Source organism: Phoca vitulina, unplaced genomic scaffold, assembly GCF_004348235.1.
Source record: "Phoca vitulina isolate PV1807 unplaced genomic scaffold, GSC_HSeal_1.0 scaffold51, whole genome shotgun sequence".
NCBI lineage: Eukaryota > Metazoa > Chordata > Mammalia > Carnivora > Phocidae > Phoca > Phoca vitulina.
In genome coordinates, this window is record NW_022589754.1 from 10841557 (window position 1) to 10853807 (window position 12251).

The 12251-nt window shown below is 37.8% G+C and overlaps 1 pseudogene; it reads right to left on the reverse strand.

Annotated features, from left to right (window-relative positions):
- Positions 1–11146, reverse strand: part of LOC116621851 — a 28449-nt pseudogene extending 17303 nt beyond the window's left edge.
- Between the last annotated feature and the right edge of the window lie 1105 nt (positions 11147–12251).

Below are 12251 nucleotides of genomic sequence, written 5' to 3' on the forward strand. Positions count from 1 at the left end.
GCTGAGCGAAATAAGTCAACCAGAGAAAGACATGTATCATATGACCTCACTGATAGGAGGAATTCTTAATCTCAGGAAACAAACTGAGGGTTGCTGGAGTGGAGGGTGGGATGGGAGGAATGGGGTGAGTAGGTGATAGACACTGGGGAGGGTATGTGCTCTGGTAAGCACTGTGAATTGTGCAAGATTGTTGAATCTCAGATCTGCACCTCTGAAACAAATAATGCAATATATGTTAAGAAAAAAAAAAGGAGATAGATAGCAGGAGGGGAAGAATGAAGGGGGGGAATCGGAGGGGGAGACGAACCATGAGAGACGATGGACTCTGAAAAACAAACTGAGGGTTCTAGAGGGGAGGGGGGTGGGAGGATGGGTTAGCCTGGTGATGGGTATTAAAGAGGGCACGTTCTGCATGGAGCACTGGGTGTTATGCACAAACAATGAATCATGGAACACTACATCTAAAACTAATGATGTAATGTATGGTGATTAACATAAAAATAAAAAAATTTTTAAACTAATGATATAGTATATATTGGTTAATTAAATATAATAAATATAAATAAATAAATAAATAAATAATAAATAATTTTTTAAAAGTGAAAAGACCCTTAAAATGGGAGAAAATATTTTCCAATAATATATCTGATAAGAAACTGTGTCTAGAATATATAAATACAATTACAACTCAATAACAAAAAAACCTAATAACCCAATTAAAAATGGGCAGAAGATCTGAATATAAATTTTCCAGAGAAGATATACAAATATCCAATAAGCACATGAAAAGTTGCTCAACGTCATTTGCCATTAGGGAAGTACAAATCAAAACCACAGGGAAATACCAGTTCAAACTCACTGGATGGGTAAAATAAATAAGACAAAATAAGATTGTTGGCAAGGATGTGGAGAAATTTGAACCTTCCTACATTGCTGGTAGGAATGTAAAATGGTGCAGCTATTTTGGAAAAGAGTCTGATGGTTCCTCAAAGTATCACTCCTAGATAGTAACATCATTCATAACAGCCCAAATATGTAAACAACCTAAATGCCCATCAACTGATGAATGGATAAATAAAATATTTTATATCCATATCATGGAATATTATATGGCAGTAAAAATGACGAATGAAGTACTAATCCATGTTACGTGTTACATATGGATCCCATATATTATATGCTTCCATTCTAGAACATGCAAATCTATGGAAACAGAAGGTAGATTAATGGCTGCCTAGGAATAGGACTGTGTTGTGGAGGAATGGGAAGTTATTGTTAATGGGTACAAGGTAAAGTATATTTACTATAGCCTGTGTTGTCATGTGGCTCACGACACAAGATGTCTTTTGTACATATGCTGCGTTAACCTTAAAAAATAAAACTGCCCATTATTCTATCAGCAAAAGATGGGTTTATTCAGGAATAGCAGAGAATTCCAATCTAAGGAAAGCAAGCTGTGACAAAACCTTGGGCAAGTCCCCCAAAGGAGAGGAATGCTCTTTTATAGAGGAAAGTGAGAAGTTGGGAAGGCTGTTTGTAAACAGAAAGTTTATTGAAGTAAATTGGGAGTTCTAAGTATAGTGGCTGAGATGTTGCTGGGGTAGGAGGATGCCTTCCTTCCTCCTGCTGGAGTAATGTCCATGGGTCATGGGGCAAGGTCTCTTCCAAGGTCTCTTCCTGTTGGGTCTGCAATTGACTATGAGTGGTAGAGTGTGATAGCTCCCCCTGCTGAACCTCCCAACTCTATTTCCTTTTATTAATTTTAACCTTTCCCCTTCTGATCAAGATCTTTCTTTGAAAGCATCACTGATCAATAGTCAGGCTCTTTATATTTAGTGGTTTTTTTCCATAGAGCCAGGAAGAATATTTTATGGCTGCCATATCTTACATCGGAGGGAAAGTGCATTTGGAAACCACTTAAAGCCACATTTGAGTAACAAGGAAGATTAGGAAGAAGAAACTCTCAGGCACTTCCCACTTAAAGTCTACATCTTCTCAAGGTCGTAAGTGTGGGAGATCATCTTGATGCACTAACCCATCATTACTTTACTGGCTACATCTTCTCTACAAAAAAGGTTTAACAGTCAACAAAATATAAAACTTAATTATACAAAACATAAGTAACATAACAATTCCAAGTTATATATGATGGTTCTAAACCAGGACTCTAGGACTGAAAGTAGCAAACTGAAATATTGATTGGCACTTATTAAAACTTAGGAGAGAAAATTTCTCCCTATAAAGGCGAACCTGGAGTCATGTATACCTCTTGGAAGTCTCTGCTTAAAGCAACAATGAAAGCAAAATAGTGAATACTGCAGGAGCACACTGAAAGAATTAACTGAGTGCATTTGAGAAGGTATAGTACAGGTATATACATGAAGCAATAGCTGATGAACTTTTTGTAAAACAACAAAACTTTGAAAACAATATAAAACCGTATTTTTATCTTAAAAGAACTACTTAGAACCATATGTGTTATTGATAATACAGTCTGTAAGGTTGTAAATTCAGAGACCATGAATTTGGATAAGAATCCAAAGTTAGTTAACAGTTTAGATGAAAGAAAGACTTTTGTGAACTCTGAACCTTCCAACCTTTCAGAAAAGGCAAGTGAAAAATTAATTTGTCACAGGACCATGATGAGGCTGTTTCCAAAAGGCCATAATCATAGGAGAAGTTTCCCCCTTTTGTAAGAGTTTGGGAAAAGCAGACAAGAGCATTTTCTTTCCACAAAAGAGCTAGAAGATGTGACCATGAGAAAAATGTATACAAGCCTACTCCAGATATCTTGGGAAAGCTGTCTCATCAGATGTCATCTGCTTCAATTCCAGGAAGTTTTTACTTTCAGTTCATTACATAGTGTGTAGGTTCAGTCAGGGTGCTTTTCTTTTTCAGATGTGTCATGTAAATCCAAGAGTCTATTCCCTGGGGTTTGGTGGCACATGGGTTTGTTAGCAGTTCCTGATGGAGGCCTTTCCAGTGAGGTTGAAGAGTCTTTATGGAGGTGTCTTTTCCAACAGACAAAATCTCCAGGTTGCAAGGTGTGATGCTTAAAGTCATCATCTCCCAGGAGTGCACTGTGAAAAGATTGCTCTACCAAAGTATGGTTACTTTAATAGAAACAATTAAGTATTTACAGTATTGAAGTGTATCTCCTTATATCAACTGTGGGTCAGAGGAGGCAGGGGACAAATGCAGTGGACATCCTATGACTATCTTAAGGGATTTATGAGTTTATGAGTTCCCAAGGGGCTGGATCTGAGATTTAGAAGGATCAGCAACCATGCTTTAGGCCAAAGTTTTTGGAGAGTCTCTACAAATTTTGTCAATTAGGTCTTAATAGTGCCATTAGTGAGTGTGACTAACTATGAGGATTGAGGATGGTATGCACAATGAAAGTGTTGTAACACTGGCAAAACAACACAGTAAAATATGTTCCCCAATAACTATAAAGTTCAAGAGGGGTTCCCCAGGTAGGGATAATCTTTTCTAACAGAAGAGGTATTGGCCTATCTACAAGAGAAAGCTTAGGTCCAATGAGAAAACATACAAACCATGACTAAAACATATGTACATCCGTGAGATGGAGAAGCTGTGTGAAATCCATTTGTACAAACAGGTTTCCCTGGATTGTGGTTTGGACAGGTGGGACAAGCAAAGTAGGCACCTCTTGCAGCCTTATTAACTTTTGCCCACAATATTGGTTCATAAATGCTATCATTTTGTCAGTAGATCAATGGTTTAATGCATATACAGTTGTAAATAGTGGGAATTTTAGAATGTCTGGTAGACTGGATTGTTATTTGGTCCAAACCAGAGTTCTCTTTGTATTGAGCCAACAATTATTAGATTTCCATTTTTTCCCTTTCTGGGGCCAATTGTTGGGTATCTCTTGACAATTTTTCTAAAACCTATAATTTGGGAGAACATAACCCTTGGAAAATGACCAGAGTTTGGCTATTGGTATCCTTGAGAACAATACTTTTGTTGGAAATATCAGTGAGGTGGATTAGTTTGGCCTCCAGGATGTGGAGTCTGGAATGCCCAGGAACCTTAATAGCCAGAGCAGCTGACAAGAGTATGACATCAAATAAATGTTTGGACATAGGAACCATTTTTAATATTGTTCCCATTGAAGGTAAGGACATCTCATTGTTAATATTTTAAAGTCATGAGCTATCCCAAAGACACACCAACTATTGGTATAAATGTTTGTAGTTTTGCCTTTGGCTAAAGTACAAGAAGCTTGAGTAAAGGTGTATAATTCAGCCTGTTGGGCTGAAGTAGCCAAACTGTAAAGGTGCCATCTTAATCGCTTCAAAAGGAGTTATAATAGCATACCCAATACAGTATTTACCATTTTTGTTCTGTAAATTAGAACTATCAGTAAACCGTGAAAAATGTGCATTGGTTAGAGGAGTTATTTCTAAATTGTCATGGGGAGTCAAAAGTTAACCTGTCAGTATTAAGCAGGTGTGAGGGGTTTCATCTGGATCCAAATGTAGTCCATGTTTTGAGATCTGATGCCTTCAGTATCTAACCTGAGTCGAGTCGAGTAAACTGCATTTGTTCTCTGGAGATTTTATGTCCTTTATGGCCAAAAGTTAAACAGGTGAATGCTGTCTTCCTGTGAAGAGGTTTGAGAATGGGGAGCAGAGAAGCAAATTATCTGCATATTGTAACAAAGTAGAGCCTACAGAAAATTTTATTATCATTTAAATCAGTTTGCAAGGTTTGTGAAAAGTAAGAAGGACTCTCTGTGAAACCCTGGAGCATTACTGCCCAGGTGTATTTCCATTCTTCCCAAGTGAAAGCAAAAAGATATCAGCTACTCTTAATCAACTGGAATACTAAAAATGCACTGCATAAGTTGATTACAGTGAAAAATTTGCTTTCAGTGGTAATGGATATCACTAGTGTATGGAGGTTAGGAACAATGGGGTACCGAGGGATAACAATATTATTTATTATTCAGAGCTCCTAGACAAACCTCCATCCTCAGCCTTGGGTTTTCTCACGGGTAAAATAGGGGTGTTACAGGGACTAATGCAGACCCTGGGCCTTATAATCTAGTATGGGCTTGATGCCCTGAAGGTCTTCTTCACTTATAAGCATTGATTAGTTCTGGAGAGAGATTTTGAGCAATCTATTTGCATCTTGGAAGTACACCACTGATTCTGCCAATATCAGAAGGATATTGAGGATTTTGCCCATTAAGAGGATGGTAGCTGATTTAATAGGTATAAATGATCAGTGTCCCCAAATTAAGCTATAGTGCCATCAGAGACAGAGGACAGAAAAGATGGTGAAGGGTCATTTATTTCCCCTGGTTGGCTATTTTGGTTACTACTGTCAAATAATAGAATTGTTTCCCCCTTTTGGGAAAAATTCTGGCGTGATAATTTTCTATGAAATCTTGGCCCAATAAATGCATAGGGGTGGAGGAACTAAGAAGAAAAAGGGTGAGTATCCTTCAAAGGGCCTAGGCAGAAGGGAATAGGTTATGAGACAGGAATCTGTTAAGGTTTATTGGATACCACCACTATTTGAACAATCTTAGTACTCTAAGGCAGGGACTGCTTTATAGCAGTGGGGTTAAGCACCAAGAGTGTAGCTCCAGTGTCAATAAGGACAAAGAGAGAGGTTCACTCCCAATCTGGAGAGTGCTTTTTCTGAGCCATTTAAGAAGGAACATTGGGAAGAACCCCTGTAGTTCTTCAGAGCCCGATTATTGTTAATTAGGAAGACATTGGAAAGGTTGGTTAGAGGGCTCAAGGTGCCTGGAGCACTTAAATTTGTAACAATCTTTTTTTTTTTTTTAATGTCTTGGTTCTTTCCAATAATACCATAAACTAGAAGGCTTTTGGTTTTGTTTAGGGGCCTTCATTTGCTGAAGTTAAAAATTGAGAATTTTAATGGTCTTTCTTTTAGGTGGCTCATCTAGGATGTAAATGAGCAGGCCCTTTTAACTAAAAGAGAATAATCCTGATTCAGCCCATTAATGAACATAGAGTTAAATGCTACCCAGGTGGTTTTAACATCTAAAGAGAGACCAGAATTTTCTTTAAAAGACAATTTGGATTTGACTGTAATAGTCATGAACAGGTTCATGAGACTTTTGTGTGCAAGCCTGAATTTTGTTCCAATCAGCAGGCTTAGAAAAAGCTACTGTAATTGCTTTGTGATTTCCAGTGAGTGATTTAGAATCTTGTCAAAAGTTAGGGCTTTGTTTCTCTAAATCCCTTTCAGGATGTTCCCTTCTGGCTAGTTTCATTCAATGTTTGGCCTGATCCTCACAACAAATATGTGGACTAACTGATATAAATCTGAGAATCCAAGTTGATAAGCTGAAATAGCTACCCTAAAATTTTAGCAAACCTATGGGGGCCCTCAGTCACTGTAAGAAACTCTAACTATGGTTTGCGATTCACCCTTATTCCAGAGAACATAAGAAACCTGATATTTATTTCAATCCTCAGAAGATTTATTTAAAGAGGCAGGTTTCAGTAGGTTCAGGAGAGGAGTGGGGAAAGAATCAGAGGACAAGGAAAGTTTGGCAGAGAGAATATAGGAAATGGTGCCAGAGGCAGAGCCCAAGCACAATGTGGCCACCACATGTCTACAAGGAAGATTGGGGAGGGGAAAAAAGGAGGCCTCACAAGTCATGTTGACTTCTTTCAATTGTTTTCTTCAGTTAATTTAGAAACAGTATTTTTTTATTTTTTAAAGATTTTATTTATTTATGAGAGAGAGAGCACACAAGCAGGGAGAGGGGCAGAAGGAGAGGGAAGAGCAGACTCCCTGCTGAGCAGGGAGCCTGATGTGGGGGTTGATCCCAGAACCCTGAGATCATGACCTGAGCTGAAGGCAGATGCTAACTGACTGAGCCACCCAGGTGCCCTAGAAATGGTATTTTGCAGAAGAAACCTAGAATCGTGAAACATCTGGAAGCCGCAAGGTACCATTTAAAATTGGCACCCCATTCAGTTTTTTTTTCTTTTCTCTTGAGAAGCCATGGTTTTCTAATTTGATTTTGAATGAAACAAGTTTGGTGAGATCGGAAGTTTTCCATAATGTCAATTGAATTTCTAAATTGCTTTTGTTTAAAAGACTCCACAAAAAAAAAATTGCTAGAACTGATTCATGAACTCAGTAAAGTTGCAGGATACAAAATCAAAGTATAGAAATCTGTTGCATTTCTATACCCTAATAATGAAGCAGCAGAAAGAGAAATCAAGGAATCAATCTCCTTTGCAATTTCACCAAAAACCATAAGATACATAGGATTAAACCTAACCAAAGAGGTAAAAGACCTGTATTCTAAAAACTATAAAACACTGATGAAAGAAATTGAAGATGACACAAAGAAATGGAAAAACATTCCCTGCTCATGGATTGGAAGACCAAATATTGTTAAAATGTCTATACTATCCAAAGCAATCTCTATCAAAATACCAATGGGGGAAAAATACCAATAGGGACACCTGAGTGGCTCAGTCGGTTAAGCGTCTGCCTTCAGCTCAGGTCATGATCTCAGGGTCTTGGGATCAAGCCCCACATAAGCTCCTTGCTCAGCAGGGAGTCTGCTACTTCCTCTCCCCTGCCCCTCCCCCCACTCATGCTCGCTCTCTCCTCTCTCTCAAATAAATAAATAAATAAAATCTTTACAAAAATACCAACAGTGTTTTTCACAGAGCAAGAACAAACAATCCTAAAATTTGTATGGAACCACAAAGACCCTGAATAGTCAAAGCAACCTTGAAAAAAAAAAAAAAAAGCAAAGCTGGAAGTATCACAATTCCAGACTTCAACTTATATTACAAAGCTGTAGTGATCAAAATAGTATGATACTGCCACAAAAATAGACACATAGATCAATGGAACAGAATAGAGAACCCAGAAATGGACCCAGAATTATATGGTCAAATAATCTTTGACAAAGCAGGAAAGACTATCCAATGGAAAAAAGACAGTCTCCTCAACAAATGGTGTTGGGGAAAACAGGACAGCCACATGCAGAAGAATGAAACTGGACCACTTTCTTACACCAAACACAAAAATAAATTCAAAATGGATAAAAGACCTACATGTGATACAGGAAACCATCAAAATCCTGGAAGAGAACACAGGCAGTAACCTCTTTGACATTGTCCATACTAACTTCTTGCTAGTATGTCTACTGAGGCAAGGGAAACAAAAACAAAAATAAACTATTGGGACTTTATCAAAATAAAAAACTGCACAGTGAAGGAAACAATCAATAAAACTAAGAGGCAACATATGGAATGGGAGAAGATAGCTGCAAATGACATATCTGATAAAGGGTTCATATCCAAAATATATAAAGAACTTATCAAACTCAACACCCAAAAAACAAATAATCCAGTTAAAAAATGGGCAGAAGACATGAATAGACATTTTTCCAAAGAAGACATCCAAATGGCCAACAGACACATGAAAAGATACTCAATATCACTCATCATCAGGGAAAAATTACGAATCAAAACTACAGTGAGATATAACTGCACACATGTCAGAATGGCTAAAATGAACAACACAAGAAACAACAGGTGTTGGTGAGGATGTGGAGAATGGGGAACCTTCTTCGGGGTAATGCAAACTGGTGCAGCCACTCTGGAAAATAGTATGGAGATTCCTCAAAAAGTTAAAAATAGAACTACCCCCGGGCACCTGGGTGGCTCAGTTGGTTAAGCGACTGCCTTCGGCTCAGGTCATGATCCTGGAGTCCCGGGATCGAGTCCCGCATCAGGCTCCCTGCTCAGCGGGGAGTCTGCTTCTCCCTCTGACCCTCCCCCCACTCATGTACACTCTCTCTCTCTCATTCTCGCTCTCACAAATAAATAAATAAATCTTTAAAAAAAAAAAAAATAGAACTACCCCATGATCCAGCAATTGCACTAGTAGGTATTTACCCAAAGAACACAAAAATACTAATTCAAAGGAATACATGCACCCCAGTTTGTAGCAGCATTATCTACAATAGCCAAATTATGGAAAGAGCCCCAATGCCCATCAAGTAATGAATGGATAAAGAAGCTGTGGTATATATATGCAATGGAATATTACTCAGCCATAAAAAAGAATGAAATCTTGCCATTTGCAAGGACATGGATAGAGCTAGAGAGTATTATGCTAAGTGAAATAAGTCAGTCAGAGAAAGACAACCATATTATTTCACTCATATGTGGAATTTAAGAAACAAAACAAATGAGCAAAGGGAAAAAGAGAGAGAGGCAAACCAGGAAACAGACTCTTAACAATAAAGAACAAACTGATGGTTACCAGAGGAAGGTGGGTGGGGGATGGGTTAAATAGGTGATGGGGATTAGGGAGTGCACTTGTGATGAGCACCAGGTGTGGTATGTAAGTGTGTAACCACTAAATTTACACCTATAACTAATATGACATTGTATGTTAACTGAAATTTAAATAAAAACAAAAAAGTAAAAAAAAAGAGAAATCACTTTTGACTAAGTTAGTCCACATAATTATAAATGTGCATGCTAAGGGACCTTAGATTTTAACCATAAAACTGGCTGAAGTCTCAGAAAGGGGAGGTGGACTCAAAACATTTTGATGACTGGGATTCCTGTAAAAAAAAGAGGTTTTTCAGGAACTGCCTGGTTCCAGAAGGAATTAGACCAAAGACCAGCACAGTTCCAGTAGGAATAGTCCAGTCCCAGGCAGGACCCAACCAAAGGCTAGTGCAGTTTCAACAGGCAGAGTACCAACCCAAACAGTCCAATCTTAAGAAGGAGTCAGACAAAGGCCTACCCACTTCCAACTGGCACAGTTCCAAAAAGAACAGTCTGGTTCCTAAAAGGAGTCAGACCAAAGGCTAGCACAGTTCCATCAGGAATAGTCTGATTCTGAAAAGGAGTGAGACTGAAAGCCAAGGAGTACACTTACAGTTAAAAACAAAAAGCAAGGCCTTAAAACAGATCCCAAATAAAGCCTGGAGAGCTCAGACACAAGGCATAGTGCTTTAAATCCAGGAGAAAACTTACCCTCAAACATCAGAGTCAGCAAGAAAACAGCACAATCAGCTCGGTACCAGCATCTGTTTGTTCCCCCAACCTTGGAGTCATTTGGAGATTTTCTTTGGACCCCTATGAAGGCTACCAAGTAATGTTAACCTTAAAAAATAAAACTGCCTATTATTATCAGCAAAAGATGCGTTTATTCAGGAAAAGCAGAGAATTCCAATCTAGGACAACCAAGCTATGACAAAACCATAGGCAAATCTACCCAACAAAGGAGAGAAGTGCTCTTTTATAGAGGAAATTGGGAAGTTTGGAAGGCTGTTGTAAACAAAAAGTTTATTGGAGTAAATTGGGAGTTCTAAGTATAGTAGCTTTTCATTGGCTGAGCTGTGACTGTCTCTTATTGGCTGTGCTGTTGCTGAGGGAGGAGGAAGTCTTCCTTCCTCTTGCTGGTGTAGTAAAGTAGTATCCACCTGCAAGGTCTGTCTTTTCCTCTTGGTCTGCAGTTGAGTATGAGTGGTGGCATGAGAGCTCCCCCTGCTAAACCTCTGGACTCTATTTTAATGAGGTTTCCTTTTATTAATTTTCATAGTTGACATTGTAGTATATTACTACTATTTTACTTCTGTATTCCAAGAAGTCATGCCAATGAAATAAGAAATCAATATCCTCAGTTTTTCTTCTGATTTTAATTACCGGAGTCTCCTACTGCTATTTGTAAAGGTTCATTTACCACACTTAAAATATTTTTAATGATGATGATTTAAAAAAGTAAACCCTCTACAGATGCTGCCCTTAACTGTACTCATGAAACATGAAGAACAAATCCTTCTACTAGTAATATTAGACGCCAAGTTGTCTATAAAGAAAAGCCACTGCATAAATTAGAAGTTGCAAGATTATACAAAACATGGAACTGTAAGTTATTAGTTAATAAGTTATTATAAATTAAATTCATTATTAAATTAATAATTTCATAGTTGTATGGAATATCAAAATTGGAGGAAATCTCAGATGCCTTAGTTCAGGGATCAGCAAACTTTTTTGTAAAAAGTGTATCTAAATATTCCACGGTCCTGAAAGTTTCTGATTTTTCCTATGTTTGGCTCCTTAATTTACCTTGCAAGTTTCCTGGCCATGCATGCTCCTTCCTTCTGTTTATTTTTCTTTTAATGCAGTACCTAACACTCATTTATATAATAAATAACTGGCACTAAAACAATGAACTGTTAGCTATCTTCATGGTGGTCAGGAATTCTCAGAAATACATGAAATCCATAAATTATTAAGTCCCATTTCACCTTCCTACTCACCAACTATATTCATTAACATAGGAAAATTGGTTGATTATCCTTTCTTTTATCTCACTTTAGCCTACTGGTAGTGGGGGAGCAGAAAAATGACCACAGGTCTAAAATCCAGAGGAAGAAGAAAGTTTAGACATTGATAATATGGGAATCAAATTTTCAATTATGGAATAATTAGGAATTGACTAAATAAATCCTGGTTGAGCCAGTTGTTCTCCCAGCTCACTTCCACTCCTGATAAAACTCTGGTGAGATGACTTTCTTAAGCAGATCACTCAAAAAAAATGAAAAGAACAGCTTTCTAGATTTGTTGCTGAATGTCCTCAAAAATTATATTTCTGCTCAGGAGTTTGGTTTTCCTAAGGTACTGCCATTTCTCATAATCCCTCTGATTTAGGAAAAAGAAAAAGTGAAAAGTATAATTTAGTGGAACTTTCATACTGATTTCAAATGGTCATGCCTCTTTACGGTTTTAGAGATATTAACATTCCTCTTCATATCTTAAGATCACATGGAATTCATCAATGTATCATTTAACCTGTAGAATACTGTTTGTATGCTCTCTGCATCCATTTGTGTAGCCATTTTAATGTTTGAGTTAATGGTCTATGAAAGTGATGATTAACATGACCAGCTCTAATACAGATTTGGTAGCAATTTTGAATGAACTTCCTGGTTAACAATGAAAAGATTTCAGGCCCTGGTAATAAGGGTTCATTGAAAAGATTTCATAGTAAGTAATATCATTCATTCAATAAATAGTATGGGGAAAAATGTGAAAATGTGAGGACACAGGGAGAACACAGCCATGTGATGACAGAGGCAGAAATTGGGGTGATTGCATCCACAAGCCAAGGAATGCCTGGGGATACCAGAAGCTGGAAGGGACAAGAAAGAATTCTCCTCCCGAGGTTTTGAAAGGACGATGACCCTGCTA